Raw genomic sequence first — 22,682 nt, forward strand, 5'->3', positions numbered from 1 at the left:
TGCTAGAACAAACCTATTAAAGCCTAAAAACATCTTAGAGTTGACTGTTTGTGGGATTTTCCCATCAGGACCTAGAAGGGTCACTTGGCACATTGTTACAAATTTGCTCATTTTGGGTTGTTACTTGGATCCATCACCCTATCCTCTGCATCAGGCTGGAAGAAATTTTTTCTATGAGATGACTACTCTTGGTAATAAGCTACCAAATATTGAAACTACACTCAAATCCAATATTTATAAGGATAAGGAAGAACTTTTGAAAGATAGTAGCTATGCTAAGTGTATGAATTGGAAGACAAATGGCCTTCTAAGGTCATTAAAACTTGTAATGAGTTTAATCATGGACATGTGATCTTTTTTTGATCATAGATTGATCATATTATAATCAAACCATTAATGCAAGCCTTAATGGCATTATTGAGCCTACAAGGTACCTAGGGGTCACTAGGAATGGATTTGGATTGATCCTAGGTTAGGGCTGGATAGAAAAGACCTATGAAGGTATTGAATAATGTAATAAGTCTATCAAAGCCTCTAAAAGATGTAAAAGACACTAAAAGTGCAATATTTTGTAAAATTGCCAACATTGGCAATATAAGCCAAAATGGGCTTAATCGAGTCATGTAAGGGGTCCAAAGGGAGGTTTCATTTGGTTTTGAGAGTCTAAATGAGTTTAAAACCTCATTTCCACATGTGGGAGACAAGTTTGGATGGTCAAAATTGATTGATAATGTAAGAGTTTTTAAGTTTGAGCAATGGATGTATAGTTTTCCCTAAAATTTGAGTGCATAAAAAGGGGTATGTGATTGCTCCAAAGGTGGATTTAGTGTTTTATCCAAAAAAGAGTTTAGAAGACAAACTGAAGATTTGGGTTATAACCTCTTAGAAATGGTTGTAGGAAGATGTTACCAAGTCAGAGACCTCCTCTTGAACCCTAGTAGAGTCTAATTCCTTGGGTAGATTCCAAGAATACAAGAGAATCCTAGAGTTGAGTTGTGGTTCCTAGGGGAATATAGGAGGGCTTTGCATCAAACACACACACTTGTTGTATAGTCACGGATATTGTGATCATTCATGAACTTGAACAACACCATGTTAGAAATAGTGTTCTGAAAAAGGACTACAAAATAGAGGGAAATGACCATCAAATATGCATGATTTAAATAGCTACATTAAATAGCCCTTTACTTCATAAATCACTTCAACTCAATCATTACATTGTACAGACAACCTCATCATATGTCACTTGAACAAACTGATCATGTACAAAATGAGGAAAAAATTCACAAAATTAAATCTTAAAATGTTACAATAGTATTAACCTCATGGAACACAAATGGGATGAATATACATAATCAAGTATTAACCCTTTCCAACATTCCAACTTTATGATAATAATGAGTCAAAGTCCAACAAATTGGAATGCAATGATTGCAAGTATTCTTGGGTATATATTACAAGCAACCATGGTTTGGAAGAAAATTAAGAGTAAATTAGTCTTGTAGCCAAGAAAATGAGCTCAATAAACACTTTTGAGATGGTCATCTCATGATGATCATGGATAAATCATTCAAAGCATATGCTGAACCTACCCAATATATACCCGCATCACTTAAATCACATTAAATGCTGGAACAAAATTAATAAATACAGTAAACGTTGTTAATATAAGAACCATTTTATGGAAGACTAAATTGATTGTTTGTATACTTTTAATTCTTGTCAAATCCATCAATATACATTTTGTCGAATCCTTAGAGAGAACTATATCTGTCACTGCCCCATTATCATCAAATCAAGACCTATTTTCCTTCTTACTTTTTGATGATTGTGATCCTCTGCAATTCTAGGCATAAGATTATTAACATACAATGGTACTTGAACAAAGAACACTAATAAATATTGAGGATGTGAATTGATAATACCATTTCACAGATGATTTTGGCATCTCACCCTTTATCACTTGTGCATCAACTTTATTAGCCCTCTTTTTTGGTGACCTGCAAATGAAGAATTAGCACGGTAAAAAATCTAAGATAAGATTAATCCACTAAAATTAGAGAATGACAAAAATTGAATTTGGCTTGTCATTAAGAATTATCCATTTGTAGAAATCCTTGCTTTTTGAGTTATATGATAACACTTGCTTGATGAGTATTGAAAACTTCTTCCATTGTATCCTTGCAGTTTTTGGTTACATGCACACAATCATGACTTTACATCACAAAGCATTCAAATTCTAACAATATTCATGTTCTTTCATTACATTATGATCTAAACAACAAATTCTAAACTTTCACTTATTCAAATGACTAATCTAAAAATGGATCCTATTAAATAATCTAATATAAATTCAAATAATCTATCTAGATTCTAAACAAATCAAAACTAAATCTCATCACTTACACATCATAACAATACGGTCCACCTTAGTCATGTGGATAGTCTTGGGGAAGAGGTTGTAACATTGTATTTGGATCCAATTGATCACTCTTTCTCTCTCTCCCTCTCTCCCTATTCAATCTAATGAGCCAACTGGATCTGCTCGACATTTTAATGTCTCAAGTATTGCCTCATAGTCTAACTCGCGAACTTTCCAAAGAATCTTATTATGTGGTTTTCCACCATATTTTATCAAGTGGACATTTGATGCAACAACACGGTTTGAATAATGAAGAATCTTCCTCTCTGCTTGCCAATCCTCAAATAAACACAAGTTAGGGTTCTTCATAGAATATCGTCTAAGCCATGTGCCTGTTACAACCACCACACCAACATGGTACTCTAAACTTTCACCATCTATAAATTAGTGATCCAATTTTTTTTTGGGTTCAACACAACAACACAAAAAATAATTTGTCCCTTCTTCATTGTCTTTAGGTGTAATAACAGCAAAAACATGGCTTGTAGTGACAAATATGCAAAATGAGGTCATTAATTCAAAAAATACTTGGGTAAAAGTTATAAAGTTACATATTGAAATTAAAAAGATATATAAATATATATTACCAGGTTGCACTAGATCTGACAAGTGGTCAAAGTCAATAGACGAATCCATCTCTACCATTTCTAGTGCTTGTGGGGGACGATAGGTGTCAATTGGGTCCAAAAGTCGTATATCGCATTTGTCCACCCATTCAGTTGACTCACAATCATCCCAATTTTTCTCTGCACATGATGGACAATAGCATGCCATTTTTCATGTGTGGATACTCCATGAACTTGCATTAGAGCTTCTAAAAGAGTGTAACTCACTAGATCCTGTTAGTGTGCAACAATCTTGATATGGTGCAATGTTAGTATTATTTATCAACCAAAAAAATCTACAAACCATAGACTCACCTTCCTTACCTGGACCCATTGTAGCGTTACACCATTGGACGATAGATTTTGCATCTGTCAATATTGCTCCATCTTTGTACTTTAGTTCTTCATGAGACAATGCTTTTTTAATGCATGCGCCTGCACCATCGTGCTCTCCCTTACCATGACCAGCCTCTGTGAAATTCCACATATATTGACTTCTACACAACCTGTGCATCCTGCTCAACCAATAGAACATCTGTGCATTCTTGAATTGAGATGCACAATTGTCTGACCAAATAATGTGATGATGATATGTTATGCCCGTATTAGCCAAATCTCCATAAAATAGTTGAAAACAACCATGTACGAACTCTTTAGAATGTGATTGATCATCGCTGATGTAAAAATGTTACTCCCTCAAAATCTTCCTATCATCCTCTGTACTTGTACGTGAATGCATGATGTTATGTGAACAAATATGGAAACCTGTTGAGAAGTATAATACTTTTCTGCACCTCATTTTGTGGTTGTAGTGTGTAGTTCTCTACGAAATATACAACCAAAACAATGGTATCCAGTGGAAACATATCCTTGCACAATTTGAATTGCAAATCTAGCCATCGATCTCTATGAGTATGCCTTGCATACTCGTAAATAATCTTTTCACAAAAAATCTTCATGAACTCATACACTGGAATTTTTTCAATGACTAAATCAAATCTTTTACCATGTTTCCCATCTTTTAGAGCATATGTCACAGTCTTAAATTTTTCGTAATCTACTATTTCATTTCCAATTGCATGTGTACTATCTATATGTTGACAAGTTGATAAAAGTTGCAAAGAACCACAAAATAAACACGTACCATCCAAGCATGATGTCTTGTAAAATTGTTGGTCGTCTCCTATTTCACATAAAATGTTGGATATAAATTCTCTTGAAGATTTTGGTGGCTCATTTATGTCACAATCCTGCAAAGCAAACTGAGAATGCAAAACTACGCATATATGCCTATAAACATCAAAATGGTTAGAAAATTCAATATGTATCCTACAACAACAAGTTGTGCGTGTGTGATTTATCTTCACATAAAAAGGTTTACCCATCTCAAAAAATCTTTGACTTATTCAAATTTGAGGATACATACAAATAAATTTTGCAAAAAATTGTGTCTGAGTTGAGTCCAAAAAATGTTTCACATGTGGCTTGCGATTTTGGCTACCAATCCTCCTTCTTACAACATCTCTTTGATTAGAGAAAACACGTGTGTTATTTTTCCAAAAATCTTTGATCAATGATTTCAAAGCTTCACTAATTTCTTTATCCTTTCGTGGTAGTCTACCGCTAAATGTCCATAACTCATTTTTTGTTGGATCTTCCAATCTCTCACGCCTTAGCATGACTCTCCTTAGAGTACCTCTACCAATTTTTAATATATTTTTTGTCTTTCTCATGAGTCGAGCTTTTTTCATTTGGCTACTTACTATTGTCAATGTAAGTACTCGTCTTGTGATATTACTATCTTTGGTGCATGATTTAGAACCCACTTTGTCATAAGCACTCATTAGATTCTTTATAATATTTTTTTCATTTGAATCATCCATTGTTCTTAGCCCAAGAATATTCATGATAGGCCTAAATTTCAAATTCCTCATCATTTCAACAAATAATTGGCATTGACCTGTAATATTTAATTCTTCAAAAACTAATCTCCACATACGATTAACTTTTCTTTGACAAGTACGCTTGCTAATCTTGTCAGGCATTGATTTCAAAATGCTAGTATCAATATCAATCAAATATTTTGGTCTTCTAAAATGAATTCTAGAAGGTGTTATAATCTTTTCCATTCCCTCAATATTTTGAACATCAACATAAGGTCAAGTGTATTGCGTACCTTGAACTGAAGATGACGTGCCTTGACAATAAGATGCAAAAGATGGAATATCACCTACTTGATGTGTTGATGTTGTGCCTTTAAGATGACATGATGGAGTGTCTATATCATTGGATCTACAAATTGGTGTCTCTTCAACATGAGAGGACGATATGAATTCAACATTGGAAGATGGTGTAGCGGACAATATGACTCCAACATTGGAAGATGGTGTAGCTTCACAATTCAATTGTCTTCTTGAGCGTAATAGTCTCATTTGTTCTCTTTGTCTTTCCAATTCTTCCTCTTTGTTTCTTTGTACTGGTGGTTCTTGATCCTTTTCGAAAGTCAATTCTTCATTATTGCTTTGCAATTTTCTTTGCTCATGTAGTAATTTCATTTTACCTCTTTTAATTGCCAAATCTCTCTCCGTATCTTCATTTGTTTGAGTTTTTGGTTTCTTCCTTGGCATGATGATGATTTCTACATGTCAAATTATTCAAACATATGAATTACTTAAAATGTGTAAATTACAAATTATTTAAATACATATAAAAATTATAATTATTTGAATGAATACACAACATATATCGAACAACTTGTCAAATTTCTAACCATTTTGAAATAACATTTCATTCAAACATACAAATTTCAATGAATTCACTATATATTAAATAACATATCAAACTATAATCAAATTTATATCTATATATCAACAAACAATATTTAAAATAGATTGCACTAACCTTTTCTATACAAGGAATATTCAAAAAGTCTTCAAATCACGTATCCAATTATTGAATTTGGTGTTTGCTAGCTTGCAAAAGTGTTGAAATAGTGTTTGCTATGTTGAAACCCATGATTTCTGTCAGAATAATAGAGTGCATAATAGACCAAAAGCAGAAAATGGATGAAATGGGCCCTAAAGTTTCTTTTTGACCATTTTTAGATGATTTCACATAGTGTGTACACACTATAATGTGTATGCACTCTAAAGTGCGTATGCACTATAGTGCATATGCACTATGTGAAAACACATCACTCCTACTCTCTCCCATCCCCTACCCTCTCTCTCTCTCTTCCTACTCTCTCTCCCCTCTCCCATCCCTTACACACTCTCTCCCCCTCTCCCATCCTTTACTCTCTCTCTCTCTCGCTCTCCCTCTCCTACCACCTACTCTCTCTACCTCTCTCACCCTCTCTCCTCTCCCATCCCCTACTCTTTAAATCTCTCACACACTCTTATTCCCCCACTCTCTTCTATCCCATCCCCTACTCTCTACATCTATCACACACACACTCCCATCCCCCCTATGTCTCTCCCTCTCTCTCTCCCACTCCCTCTCCTACTGCCTACTCTCTCTCTCTCTCTCTCTCTCTCTCTCTCTCTCTCTCTCTCTCTCCCATCTTGTACGAGCTCTCTTTGCCACCACCTACTCACTCTCACACTCTCTCCCATCCCCTACTCTGTCTCTCTTATACACACACTCCCATCCCCCCCCTCTCTCTCTCCCTCTCCCACTCCCTCTCCCACCGCCTACTTTCTCTCCCCCATCCCCTACTCTCTCTCTCTCCTCTCCCATCTCCTACTCTCTCACAGTCTCACACTCTCTCCCATCCCCTACTATGTCTCTCTTAAACACACACGCTCATCCCCCCTCTCTCTCTCCCTCTCCCACTGCCTACTTTCTCTCCCCCATCCCCTACTCTCTCTCCTCTCCCATCCCCTACTCTCTCACACTCTCACACTCTCTCCCATCCCCTACTTTGTCTCTCTTACACACACACTCCCATCCCCCATCTCTCTTTCCCTCTTCCACCACCTACTTTCTCTCCCCCATCGCTGTACTCTCTCTCTGGCACCCCCTACTCTCACACTCTCACACTCTCTCCTACTGCCTACTATCTCTCTCTCCCTCTCTACTCTCTCTCTCTCTCTCTCTCTCTCTCTCTCTCTCTCTCCCATCCCTTACTCTCACTCTCTCTCTCCCATCCCCTACTCTCTCTCACACTCTCCCATCCCCTAATCTCAGTCTCTCTCTCTCTCTCTCCCATCCTGTACGAGCAATCTCTACCACCACCTACTCACTTTCACACTTTCTCCCATCCCCTACTCTATCTCTCTTACACACACTCCCCTCCCCCTTCTCTCACTCCCTCTCCCACCCCCTACTTTCTCTCCCCCATCCCCTACTCTCTCTCTCCTCTCCCATCCCCTGCTTTGTCTCTCTTACACACATTCCCATTCCCTCTCTCTTTCTCCCTCTCCCACTCCCTCTCCCACCCCCTACTCTCTCTCACACTCTCACACTCTCTCCCATCCCCTACTCTCTCTCTTTCATAGACACACACACTCTTATCCCCCCACTCTCTTCACTTCCATCCCCTACTCTCTACATCTATCACACACACTCCCATCCCCCCTATCTCTCTCCCTCTCCCTGTCCCTCTCCCTCTCCTACTGTCTACTATCTCTTTCTCTAAAGTTCTCTCTCTCCCTCTCTACTCTCTCTCTCCCATCCTATATGAGCTCTCTCTACCACCACCTACTCACTCTCACACTCTCTTCCATCCCCTACTTTGTCTCTCTTACACACACTCCCATCCCCTCTCTCTCTCTCTCTCTCTCTCTCTCTCTCTCTCTCTCTCTCTCTCTCTCACTCCCTCTCCCACCTCCTACTTTCTCTCCCCCATCCCCTGCTCTCTCTCTCCTCTCCCATCCCTTACTCTCTCACACTCTCTCTCATCCCCTACTCTGTCTCTCTTACACACACACTCCCATCCCCCCTCTCTCTTTCCCTCTCCCACCACCTACTTTCTCTCCCCCATCATCGTAATCTCTCTCTGGCACCCCCTACTCTCTCTCTTTCATAGACACACACACTATTATCCCCCCACTCTTCTTCTCTCCCATCCCTTACTCTCTACATCTATCACACACACTCCCATCCCCCCTATCTCTCTCCCTCTCCCTCTCCCTCTCCCTCTCCCTCTCCCTCTCCCACTCCCTCTCCTACCGCCTACTATCTCTCTCTCTCTCTCTCTCTCTCTCTCTCTCAAGTTCTCTCTCTTCCTCTCTACTCTCTCTCTCTCTCCCATCCCTTACTCTCACTCTCTCTCTCCCATCCCCTACTCTCTCTCATGCTCTCCCATCTCATAATCTCTCTCTCTCTCTCTCTCTCTCTCTCTCTCTCTCTCTCTCTCTCCCATCCCATACAAGCTCTCTCTAGCACCACCTACTCTCTCTCACACTCTGACACTCTCTCCCATCCCCTACTCTCTAGATTTGTCACACACACTCCCATCCCCCTCTCTCTCCCTCTCCCACTCCCTCTTGCACTACCTACTATCTCTCTCTCTCCCTCTCTACTTTCTCTCTCCCATCCCCTAATCTCACTCTCTCTCCCCCATCCCCTACTCTCTCCCACACTCTCTCCCATCCCCTACTCTCTCTATCTCTCACCCCCATCCTGTATGAGCTCTCTCTGCCACCTCCTACTCTCTCTCAAACTATCACACTCTCTCCCATCCCCTACTCTATCTCTCTTATAAATAAATACACATTCCCATTCCCCCCCTCTCTCTCTCTCGCAGTCCATCTCCCATCCCCAAATCTATCTCTCTTACACACTTCCATTCCACCTCTCTCTCCCTCCCACTCCCTCTCCCACAGCCTACTATCTCTCTCTCTCTCACTCTCTCCCTCTCTCTCCCATCGCTCTACGATTGCCTAATCTCTCTATCTCTCTCTCCCCTCTCTCATTCAATACTCTCTTTAACACACACACACCACACACCCATCCTCCCTCTCTCCTCTCCCATCCCATACTTTCTCTCTCACTCACTCTCTCTCTCTCCCACTCCCTCTCCCACTACCTACTCACTCTCACTCTCACTCTCACTCTCTCTCTCTCTCCCCCTCTCTACTCTCTCTCTCTCTCTCTCTCTCTCTCTCTCTCTCTCTCTCTCTCTATCTATCTGCTACCCCCTACTCTCTCTTACATTTTCACACTCTCTCCTATCCCCTACTCTCTCTCTTTCTCTCTTACACACATTTTTGTCTCGCTCTCTCTCCCTCTCCCATTGCCTACTCTCTCTTCCATCCCCTACTCTCTCTTGAGCTACTCTATCTTCCCCCTCTCCCATTCCATACTCTCTCTCTTTCACACACATGCACTCCCATCCTCCTCTCTCTCACTCTTCCTCTCCTACTCCGTCTCCCACTGCCTACTCTCTCTCTCCCCCATCCCCTACTCTCAATCTCTCTCCCCCAACCTATACTCTCTCTCCCATCCCCTACTGTCAATCTCTCTCCCCCATCCTGCACTCTCTCTTTGCCACCCCTACTATCTCTCACACTTCCTCTCTCTCGCATCCTATACTCTCTCTACCATCCCTACTCTCTCACACTTCCTCTCTCTCCCATCCTATACTCTCTTTGCCACCTCTACTTTTTCTCACTTTCTCTCTCCCATCTTGTACTCTCTCCCCTCTCCCATCCCCTACTTTCTCTCTATCTTTCTTACACACACACACAGCCATTCCCCTACACCCCCCCCCCCCACCTAGTTCTCTTTTGTAATTTAGGTATTGACAATGTGTGCACACTATAGTGCATATGCACTATAGTGTGCATGCATTGCTTGGAATGCAAAGTTCAATAGCATGTGTGTACTATTGAAAACTTTGCATTAAACCCAAGCCTAAGGCGTGGTTTTGACTTGGAGATCCAAACCAAAGGTTTGGAGTTTATAAATAGGTCTGAGATGTGTTTTTCAGCAAACATACCAAAAATGATTGCTTTTTCCTGTGTGCTCCCCTTCAAGATTCCTCTTGGTTGGGTATCGATAAGATTAGGTTACATAGCATTATAGGTATTTGTGTTAGCTATCTAACCATATGGTTTATTTTTAATTTGAACTATTTCAAATCTTTCATCTATAACTTCTTTTGAATGTATGTTCATTTTTTATCAAAAACCACCATGTACTAATTGGGCTATAGATTTTAGCTCGTTCATCAAATTTTGCAACAACTTAGTTTTTTAGAAACTAGACTCCATTCTACACACTTTGAAAAAAAAGAAAGTTTTGATTTTAGATTAGTTTTCAATTATTTTTAGGGGGAGCACACAGATATTTCACATTTTTGGGATGTGTCTAGTTAAAAAATTCATCAAAAAAAAATACACATTATAAAATTACCCAAATAATCTAGGATAAACTATAAATCTAGGATAAACTACATAGTGTTAAGTAACTTTTGACCTAAGCAATTAAAGAATTTCAAAAAAAAGTTAAAATTTTAGGGGGGTGACGTTTGTACTGTGTTATGTTTTTTTGGAATAAACAGTACCACTTTTTGTGGCCCGCTTTTTTGAGGACCTAAAACTAAACCATTTTGAAAAAAAATTAGTAGTTTAGAAACTAGATTCAAAGGACTACGACTTTTGTTTTTGACATATCTTAAAATTTTGAGCGTAACTATCTTCAAATTCTTGTTGAAGTTCAAAATTTGCAGATTTCAGGAAAAAGGTGTCCACTTATACCCCCCTTTTGGCACCACAACTTGGTCCACTTACCCATAATCTTTCTACTGAACAAATGGATATAATGGGTGAACTTTTGAAGAAAAGAGCCAAGCAGTAGAATCTAAGAGTAGAAAGGAATAGAAGAAAAGTCCTTGAGGACATAATGAAGTTGCATAATGATTTTCTCTCTCATTTTGGCATTACCTTGTAAATTTTGTCAGTTGTAAAAAAAACAAGGGTGGATATATATATATATATATATATATATATAGGGGGAGATATGTATAGAAAGTGGGAAATATATAGAAAGGGGGAGATATGTATAGAAAGGAGGAAATATGTATAGAAATGAGGAAGTATGTACAACATAAGAATTGTATAGAAGATATATAAAAAGAAGATTTTTTTTTTTTTTGAAAAATCAAAATAGATAGTTCAAACCAAGTTGCAGAACATAACACATACAAAGGGGGAGTTTGACTGAAAGATTTTGATTAAAGATTTCATGCATGATGAGTATTTTTATCACTAATGCCAAAAGGGAAGGTTGTTGACCCTATGGCAAGACATATTGTCAATTAGTGCCAAAACACTTAGTGATCATGGGAAGAAAGTATAGCCCAAGCTACCAAACCAAAGAATGTTAATCGAGCTCATGAACTGAGCTAATAGTGACAACTGAGCTCTAGTGTAAACCGAGTTAGTCAAGCATTCTAGTTTTAGAATAAAAACCAAGAAGGAAGAGTAGTGTGAGTTGAGCTAACTGAGTTTTTCAAGTGATCAATGTGAACTAAGCATCCAGAGTCAACCGAGTGCTAGAGTTAGCTAGGTTGACAGTGTTGCCCAAGTGTCTACATATCGCCTGAGAAAATCATTGGACCCTAGTATCAACATTAAGCTGACTTGGTATTTTTTTTGAAACTATTGAATTGATATTGTAGCTAACCTAATGCAGAGTTACTATTTGGATCAATATATATGGAAGATATCTTGTTTCATCCACATGATCATGGAGTTTCATTATTCATTATCATAAGAAAATAAGAACAATGGAAGAGAATATTGATTAGGAGGCTACCAAGAAGTAAAAAGGAAAAGAAGAGACTCATCTATCATAGTTAGGTGATCAATATATTATTCAAAGGACCTTCATTAAAAAACAAAGTTGCAAAGAAGAGATCAAACTATTGATTCATCCTAACAGGTGTATCAGTCTCAAATCCTCTAACCAAGTGGACCTAACAGTCATTGCAGAACCTCTTAACCAAGTGTATACTTCATTGTATTGTATAAATCCTTTCACAAGGTGGACCTAGTAGTCCTAATTACTCTTAACCAAGGAGATCATTAGAATTGATCAATTGTAAGCCCTAACAGATCAAGTTTGTTACTGTAGTAGTGAAACATTGTGGGTGTCTTCCCCACCCTAGTTTTACCTTCTCCTTGGAGGGTTTCTAGGCTACCAAATATTGTGTCAAAGTGTTATAGTTTTGTTACTTCTATTATTTTATGTTCCATACATGCAAGTAGATTAGTTAATCTAATAAAGTAGGATTAAAAGTAAGTAGTTTTAGTGGTTCCCAATACTTCTCAATCACTTGGTCATCATTATATTTCCAAAAATTGGTATCAAAGAAAGGTTCTCTTGTCAGAAGTTTAGTAGCTTGAGAGTAAGGATTAAAGGCAATTAAAGTGTACAAACTAGAGAAATCCATTGAAAATGAAAAGCTGGATCTATATGTGGCCATGGGACAAATCAAGAAATTGAAGGATCAACCCTCTCAATTCCTGAAAAGATTAGAAGAGTTAGTAGTACAAATGAATGACAATATATACACATAAGAAATAATAGAAGACATTTCTAGAGAAAGAAGTTTAGAAGAAGCAGATGCAACTATAGAAGATCTACTTGGAAGGAATCTCATTCTTTAAGAAGAAGTTAGGAAATTGAAAAGAGCACACGAGATTCATTCAATCATGATATGTGAAGTTATGGAATAAAAGAACAAAGATGAAAATGATAAAGAGATGGAAGATGAAGACAAAATATTAATCAACACAAGACTGGAAGAAAAAGACAATGATATCCACTAGCTATCACTACATCAAGAAGATATGATAAATCAACTTAATGGTACAAATCAAGAAGTCATCAATCTAAGGATAGAAAATGATAGACTCAAGAATGATCTTAGAGAAGTAAAGGAAACCAATGAAAGAATGATGATATCACAAGAAAGCATGAATCTGTTGACTGAACTATCTTAGAAAAGACACAAAGGCAAAATAGGATTGTGCTACACTAAACAAGGAGAATCATTAATTGTAATAGATTTCCACAATTCATGCTATTCAATATTCATACTTGTGGGTGAGATTGTGTGTAAGTTTGATAACATCAATGTTTTAGATCATACTCAATGATCCATATTTTTTCTCTTAGCTCTTTCATCCTGATGATGGATTATTGAGTATGATCTAAAACATTGATGCTATCAAACTTACACACAATCTCACCTAGATGTATAAATATTGAAGGATAATCATCACAATAAGGAGCTCAAAAGAAAAAAAGGCCTACATGCAACCATTGTGGAAAGACAAGACACTCATCAAACAAATGTTGGACTAATGGAAAGCCAAAATTCAATGGAAATTGCTATAGTTGTAATAAGCTTGGACATAGAGCAAGTGAATGTAAAGGGGTAAAAGCACCAACTCGTGTCACCCTTTTGTAAAGGAAAAGGCTAACAAAAGTATAACTATTCACCTTCAATGACATAAAATTGGTATTATTATTTTGAATTTGGAAATGAAGTAAACTAATGAAATGTGTAGAAATGGATGAATTTTAGGATTATAATTTTTAATAATTATTTGGAATAAGAATTGATATATTTTCCTAAATTTTATAGATAATTTTTTAGGTGCTGAAAAATATTGAAAATTAGGGGTCTAGTTCCCACCACAAAACTATATGCAAAGAAACTTATTTCCCTTTGATATTAGACTATGTTATAGATAACATATATATTGAAAACAATCAAAAATAAAAATTGGCTTTAGAACTATATTTTCTCTTTTATAAGGATTGAAATTTCAACTCACCTGAAATCGATAGTTTTCATCTCCAACCACATTTTTTAAAACAAATCTATCTTAACCAAGAGAAAAATTATACATTCTAGAAGAGGACTCTCTCCTCCAGAATGTCATATAATTTTTATATTTTTTTTGATATGATTTAGTATTTTTTTTCTTTCTCAAAACTGACATCTTTTTGAGTGTTAAAATACATGGTTGTTGAATTTTTTAATTTCAATATACTATATCTAATTAAAACACTATAAGCTCTACATGATAATATTCTTGACTCTGGGCCCTATAAAATGGTTTTTATATGTTGCTAAAAAAATATCATTAAAAATAGTAAGAGTTATTGAAACACCACTTTTCTGAAATAATTTTATTTCTTTAGTAATTGTATACAAACTAGTATAAAACATGCATTTAATAGATATTTCCAATTGGAAAAGTGTGAGACCATATATAACTTAGCTAGAATAAATTTATCTAGACCATATGTGTTAAAAAAAATGAATTTAGATAGAAATACTCAAATTCAATCATTCTAATAAGTCATCCTAAAAGGTGACACAACTTTGTACTTTTACCCAAAGATAAACCAAAGTTTGAAGGAAAGTGCTTTACATGTAACAAACAAGGTCATAAATCCTCTTAATGCATAATGCAACAATGGAATATTGGACCAAGACCAAGAGCATTTATGAGTTGGGATTACAACACATGGCACATATATTATCTATGTGGAGAATATAGACACATTGGAGTAAATTGTATAAGGACTCACATCAAGAAAAGGAATCCTACTAAAAGATTCTATGTATGCAAAGAACTTGGTCATTTGGCAAGAAATTGCATGAACTGAGCTACTGGAAATAATAATAAAGAAAATAAAGGTAAGACAAAGATTGATGATATCAAGACTCAAAGGAATCAATAATGTGTAAGGAAAGCTCAATTCAAAACTCTGAAGTTGTTGACACCCAAGTCAGTGATTTGGGTGATACAACTACCTCTGAATAAGCTTAGAAGGAGACCACTGGAGGTGTGAATAAAACATAAGATTCTACAATAGTTCTAAACAAGTGAGTGAGCAAATCCAAAGTAGCATATTAGATGCACTAGGATAAATGGAAGAATCTTGTTTTAACTAGTTATAACTAAGATGTCCAAGTTATTCCTTAGGAATAGTTGAGAAAGGTCAAGTTGTATGACTTAACTAATTCATATGACTTAATTGAGTGAAGTCAGGTTGGCAGCTAGTGTTAACCAAGCTTCATGATGTATAGTTCATGCAAAATTTGAGCTTGAAGACTTGGCTGAGTAATTTCATCTACCATAGTATAGAACATTTATGAGGCCCTAAAGTTAAAATTTTAATAAAAGGAAAAAATTGAGGGTTTATTCTTTCACCATGAATTTAGAGATAAACTATGTAGAACATTCTTTGAGCCCTCAAGCAATCTAAGAATTAATTTATTGCTGAACTATGTTGTAGGTAGGTCTATCATCAAGATTTCTTCATTAACTGAGCATCATGGAAGCTTCATCAAGCACAAACTCAAGGAAGGGTTCTAAAATGTTGGTTAAGATCACAACTTGAGAAGTACCTAAATTCAAATTGTACCATGGAATTATTGAAGAGAAGGATCCCAAAGGAGCACACTCAACCATACCCCTAAAGGTGCTCCTAATTCATGATATAAGGATTTTTTACCATTGTCCAATTCAAGAACTGGGTATTTTTGAGCTAGACCATGGATATAATGTGTCAAGTGCAATAATGGAGATTTGAAACCCAAACACAAGCATTTGGAAGCTAAGAGTTTAACCCACATCCTTCATATGTCGAGGAACTTTCAAAATAAAATGAATAAGGTTTATATTGAGAAGAGTCCATGATATGACCTTATGGCTCAAGCAACTAGTCATAATCACCACAAAGATGATCCATCGAGTTACTAGTTATCAAATGTTGGAAAAGTCTAAGGCAACCAAAACCCTAGCTTGAGGAGAATTGACAAACAAAAGCTTAGCTAAATGGGATGGAAGAGGCATGAAGTTGAATAATATCACTGATATGGAAATAAAATTCAAAATTCATGTCATATCCCACAAGATCTAAAGTTCAAGCTGACCCAACAATGATCCTTGTGAAGCAGTTGACCTAGCATACAAAGTGGTGAAGAAAAGTTTGTCATTTGATCTTGCTGAGTTAAAATGTATTCAATTGAGTAAGAACATGGAGAGCATCTAAGAATCCAAGAAAAATCCATATAATTTTGGCTCTCTTATGATGTGTTTATTTTTCAATGTGCAAAAATTCTTTCCATCCAAAGGAAATATTATATGAAGAAAGGATAGTTGTATGTTATATTAGATCAATGATTTCATTAAAGAAATGGGTGAGAATTTTGATGGAATCATGGATGTATATTTTGAGAACTTTAAAGGGAAGATAAAAAATAGGTTTAGGATCCCCAAGAAATAGGTTGATGATTAAGAGCAAGGAATTTTTTTCCTAGTTGACAATGGCAAAGTTCATTTTAAAGCAATCAAACCTGGGATTGCATGGGTAAAACCATTAGAATATAAAGTTAACATTGATGAAACAAGACATATCATTGAAGCTCTTATCAATGAACCAATGGATCCTAAGGCTACTTATTTTGGAACATATGAAGAATCCAAGACCATAATCTCAATTGAAATTCAGATTGCTCAAATTTTGAAGAGAGGAAAAGGATGTAAAACCTTGAGAAGAAATTTACCAAATCTGATGCCCCTCTCATTCTTACTGAGGGAAATGGTAATGATGCATAAGAGGAAGAAGAAGAAGAGGAAGGTGATCATGAAGAAGAAGAGGTGGATGAACATCCAAAGAAGAAAGGCAAGACCACACCAAGAAAATCCACAAGGTCTTCTACTCTTGTTATTATTGCCACCAAGCCTAGGAAGCCAAGAAAGAAACTAATGCTGGATGATGAGGATGATGATGAAAATGAAGATAACACAATAATTATCTAACTGAAGAATCCCCCACTAACTTTTGAGAAATATTTGAAATCAATTAGGGAAGCACCACACCAAGAAATAAACAACTCTTCATTAAATCTAACCATCTCAAAGTTGGTCTATTAACATTTTATAGTCTTGATGAACATATCAACCGCAGTAAAGAGAGAGGAGTTCCCACCTATAGCAAATATAAATAACATTTTAGTCTATTGAAGTAAATCATCAAAGCCTCCTCTTTTATTTCTTTGTTCCATTCAAGTGAAGATGAGATCAATAAGGTTGCAATCTCTAGAGGGAAAGCATGTTCTGATAATAGGAGGATCAAGTGGGATTGAACTTACCATTGCCATAGAGGCTCTCTCTCAAGGAGTATTCATCACAATTTTAGACATAAGCTCCTCTAATTTGGAGAAGGGAGAACAATATCTTGCCAAAGTTGGTCATAAAAACAAAATTTTAACCAAGGTTTACCTTTTTCCTCCATTTTAAGCTTATAACCTAGAGACTTCAAAATCTTCAATTCTATTCAAAATTTTTGTTTTTGAATAGATTGCAGATGTGGGCTTCTATGAAACATTGGAAAAGGCAATAAAAGAGTCCTTTGGATGGAGGGTTGTTGATGTCTTGATCTGCAATGCAGGTGTGGCAAAAGATGCACTGCTACATGAGTGTAGGATTGAAGATGTTCATAACATTATTCAGACCAACTCAACAGGGGTTGTAAATACTATGCATGTTGGGATTCCATTGATGAAGAAGAGGAGTCCCCAAACACCCATGTCCATTGTTCTCATAAATTCTTTAGAAGGAATGGTATGTTATCAACGTTTCATTTTATAAATTATCATTGTTAATTGAAATTCTTAGTAATGTGAAGTTAGCTTATAGATTATGCACCATCTAGTTAATAAATTAATCTATAATTTTTTTGTTGTTTTGATAATGTTATATCTTTATAGATTATGCACCATCTAGTTAATAAATTAATCTATAGAAAATTTTTTGTTTTGATAATGTTATATCTTTTTAATAGTACCCTTGGTATGCTAATTCAGTATATAGTGCAACCAAATATGCTCTAAAGGGACTTGGAGAAACTCTCAAGCTTGAATTGATACCTTATAACATTCGAATTGGTACAAACTTTCCACAATTTGTGGAAACCCCTTTGCTTGATCATTGTAAGTAATCTAATTTACCTTAATAAGATTAAACTTTATAAATTTTTAATTATATAAAAATAGAGAAGCTTTTGTTATCTGGATTATGTTTGACTTATAAGATTTATGTCTATTTAATTCATAATTGTAAATATTATGCTTGAATCAAGTCTATATTAATGAATACAATATTTGTCATATTACTAGCAAGATTTCAACTATGTATTTTTTGAATCAAATTCATTGACCTAAGTTTTAGTTTTGTCAACCTATATTTTATGAGAATAAATTAGAGACTTACACTCATTTCATCTAGGTTATACTTTGAGAGGTGAAGTACTGAGACTTCAAGGTCACCCATCTCAATATTACTCCAATTCAAACAGGCCCACTTTTCTTGTAGAGTTTAACCAAGCATAAAACTTTGTAGTTAAACATGGATGAGCTAGAGTAGTACTAGAATGAATGAGCTTGGGGACTCTGAAGAGAGATGGATTTTATTTTAATATTTAATTGTGTAACATGTTCAACATCAACATTTAAGATAAAAATTACATATTTATATATATTTCTTAATTTAAAAAAAAATTGCTATAACAAAAATTTCAATAGTTTTTAAACAACTATTTTTATTTTTTATACTAATAGTTGAAAAAAGTTCCCACTTGAATATTTTTACAAACTTTAAAAAATAAAATTGTGTACATATATTTCTTTGAGATTTTAGAAAAGTATCTTAAACATGCTAGCAATCAAACAAGTATCTAATTGAAAAATAGTGTTCAATCATCTTTTATCATGCTCATTAATGTATTGGTAAGTCATTATTATCTAATTTTGTTCCTATATTTCTAATTTATATAGGTGGCTTGGAAGATGAGAAAAATATCTTACAGATTGTTAAGGCCACAACCTTCTATAATCGAAGAAAAGTAGAGAAACCAGGCTATGTCGCAAAATACACATTAGAAGCAATAAGGAATGAAACATTTCTTGTCACAAGAAGATTCATTAGCCTTGCATTATTGACATTATCTCATGGACCTATGCTTGAAGACTCATTTGGAAGGGCTTTGGTTGAATTGATATTATATATTCCTCTAAGACTCTACGACTTTTTCACCTCTAGTTAAGTTTATAATACTATAAAATATATCTATAATAAGAGATTTTAAAAGGATTTACTTTAAAAAAAAATCTCGTATTTATATATTTATTAATGTAAGAAAAATATTGTTATTTTTTAAATTTATAAATATTTTCAATGGTGAAATTATATATTATGGCTTTTTTAAAATTTTACTATCATTTTAATTCTCTTTGGTGGAGGAGTGCTTTATAGGAAAATAATGCTCATGGGATGCCATAAGTCTAAATGATGTATCTAAGTGTAAGTAGGATGTCTAAGCTTCTATAGACCGAAAAATTGTAATAATGATCCAACATATAAACGATTGGTTTGAGTAGCCCAATACAAACCCTCATGGTCAAACTAGTCAAATGGTCCATGGTAGAATAGGATTTAATGTTTTTAGGGGTTTTGAATCTTTTGGGCATGTTTACAAAATGTTTCGGTGCAATATAAAAAATAGTGCAAAATGTTGTCACAATTGGCAATATTTTGTCAATAGTGTAGTTTTTCGCAAAACCAAGTAACTACCCATCTTCAATGGTTGAGACTTTCAAATTTAGCTTGGATGATTTGGTGTCGATCTATATAAGATCCTTTGGATCAAATCAAAGCAAAGATGTATGTGTTGGATGAAATTGGAGTTGAAAGCAATAAATAATTACTTCCCCTATTTTAAATTGATTCATTGCGACTCATTTTAATATTTTCAAAATGTTTTCTTATGTTTTCACTTTGGTTATATGAGAACCAAGATATGAATTTATTAGAATACTTCATGCATCCTTAGATTTTTCAGCATCACTTATTCTAAGAATTGTTTTGTGACTCAATGCACCTTAGATTAGAAGTAATGTTTCATAATATTCTATTCACTTTGCTCAAGTTCTTTTTGGTCAATTGATCACTGCATCTATATTTTTTCCATCTTACTTTTAATGTTTCTCAAATTATAAGATTTTAACAAAGTCTTTAATCTTATATTCCGATAATAAAATACTATTCTACAAAAATCGAGAATCATTATGCTAATATTTTAGCCATATTTTCCATCTTGTGTGAAAAGATATTTCTCAAATAAATGTTCTCCAACAATATCGATAACATTTTTATACAATATTTTTAAAAAATTGCACAAATTGAAGAAAGAACCTTGACCTCTTCCAATGCAGATTACTCTTATTTTCCACAACTTTCCTCCTTTATAACAAATATCTCCAAGGTTCTCTCAATCCCTTTTCTCTTATTCAAATTCATAATAGTACACATAAAAATAGAAAATAAATATCATGATGATCTTAAAAACAAAAGATGGAGGCTCGGCTTTGTAATCTACTTATCATTACTACTAAGAGTTTATTTATACATTTACAAATAAGATAAAGTTAAATGATAGAAAGCTAACCTGATATAACTAATTCCTTAGGAAAAAAATCCAATCATCTATATTTATTATCTTTCAATGCATGTGACATAATCCTTCAACCTAATTATTTGATGACTTTTTTTGGTGAACAATATCTTGAAATCTACTAATTATATGGCATGATGTTGATAGTGTTCATTCACACCCAACATGATGTTCTTAGAAAAGGTCTCATACAACTTGGAGTGTTGTGCCTTGTTCAATGCAATTTAAAAAAATTCAATTCCTTCCTTACCCAAGTTATTCTTGACGATCTCGATTACTTTTCTCTATGATAGAGTCTCCCTAGAACCATATATGTGAAGGTACTCATTAAAAAAAGCTATATACATGTGTGATCGACTACCTCTCAAGGTGGACTGTAATAGTAACCTTTTCTATGAAGTAGATAGACTATATATTGACCTAACTAAAGAGGGCACCCACTATGCTTGCATTATAAATAAATAAATAACAAGCACAAGCACGTCTTCACTTTCTTAGTTTAGACCTGTATGCATCAACATATGAAACTGGACAATATTTAAGAATAACTTCTTTAAAGCCCATTGTTTTATGGCTTGGAATGACTTGTTAAGATATTCTTCAAATTGTAGTTATTTAAGAATGAGAAATCATCAAAGTAAAACCACATTGTTTTACAGCTTGAAAAATATTGTTAGATTAGTCTTAAAGTTGTTGAAAAAATTTATATGTTAGGGAGATTAAGATTAATCTATATTCCTATCATGTACAAAGTAGTTTTGCGGAATAGATTATAGCTTCAATGGAACAAACATAAAAGGAATGACGGTGCCCACTACAATGAGAGAGTTCTCACCTCAATAGATACACAATAACTCTGTTAGGTTTTCTATCAATAAGTTCCTCCCTTTTTTAATTCTATTTTATTGTTGGAAAGGAAAGTGTGGACTTATATACAAATTCTAACTGATGGATTATTTTTCAATAATTTTTTTGTTGTTTTCTTTGTATGTGACTTAATTGTTTATAGATATTTTAAAACTTCATGATAGTAACAATGCATTTTGTAAGATTTATTATACATATAAGAACAATTTGTTTTTATCATTTTATAGAGTTGGTTGATAAATACTTTGTCCTAAAAATAATGCACTGCAATCATCTAAAAAATTACTGATACTTATGCAAATATGTTGTATAATAGTGCACTATGAATGTCAATAAAGATACACAAGTCATCTAAGTACAACTTAAAAATTCAAATTATTAGAATATTAAAAAAATAACTTTAAGTACATATAAAATTTGTTATAGTATTTTTAATGTATCATTTTTTTAGTTTTAAAAAAATAATAATTAAAATATTAAAAGAATAGTAGTAAATGATAATTGAAACAATTGGTACCTTATTGGCATCTGTTCTCTAATAAAGTTCAAATCATCATGAGTGTAATGCATATTCTGAATAGACATAGTTTTTTATGGAAAGGAAATAAATAACTCTTTATGAAATTGTTGGTATATTAACATTTTATAATCTTCATGAATGTATCAACCCAAGTAAAGAGAGAGGAGGTCCAACCTCCATCAGATATAATAACTCTACATGGAACTATGCCACCAAGATCTCCTCTCTTCTTCTATGTTCCATTCCAATGAAGATGAGATTGGGATTTTCAACGAAGTTGATGCTTTTATCCCCCTATTGCTCCCCAAACACCCCCTCCCTACCCTTAATTTGGGGAAGACCCCATTTGGCCCTAATGACCAGATGCAGGATGACATAGAGATAAAGAGGTTGAGGGTAGAGGTGGATAATCTAAAGAAGGTGTCAGAGATAGATCTAAGGTTCAATATGTTGGTAGAGTTCATTGTGAAAGTCATGCATGCTACCGCTACTACACTCCAACTCTTACATTAGGAGAAGGTAGAGGGTACAATAGTTGAGGAGGCTGTATAGGTTTCTTGTGGATGATTGGTTGTAGGTTTTATTGTCAAAATGAACCACTGGGAGGAGAAGGAGGAATGAGGGTTCAACCTCATTTTGTGAGTTTCTTTTTCTTTTTCTTATATGGTTTACTATTTTAGTACTATCTGCTATTTTTATAGATGGTTAGATAGATGGATTTTGATAGTACTCTATTTTTTATATTGAATATGGGTGACTAGTGGATAATTTTTTTGGTCAA

General features: G+C 34.9%; 1 pseudogene; it reads left to right on the plus strand.

Annotated features, from left to right (window-relative positions):
• The first annotated feature begins 17,078 nt into the window (after nt 1-17,078).
• On the plus strand, nt 17,079-19,149 carry LOC149580638 (3-dehydrosphinganine reductase TSC10A-like; annotated as a pseudogene).
• The last annotated feature ends 3,533 nt before the right edge of the window (nt 19,150-22,682 follow it).

Source organism: Cupressus sempervirens, chromosome 1 (genome assembly GCF_028749045.1).
Source record: "Cupressus sempervirens isolate cs-2001-9-10 chromosome 1, ASM2874904v1, whole genome shotgun sequence".
Taxonomy (NCBI): Eukaryota; Viridiplantae; Streptophyta; class Pinopsida; order Cupressales; family Cupressaceae; genus Cupressus; species Cupressus sempervirens.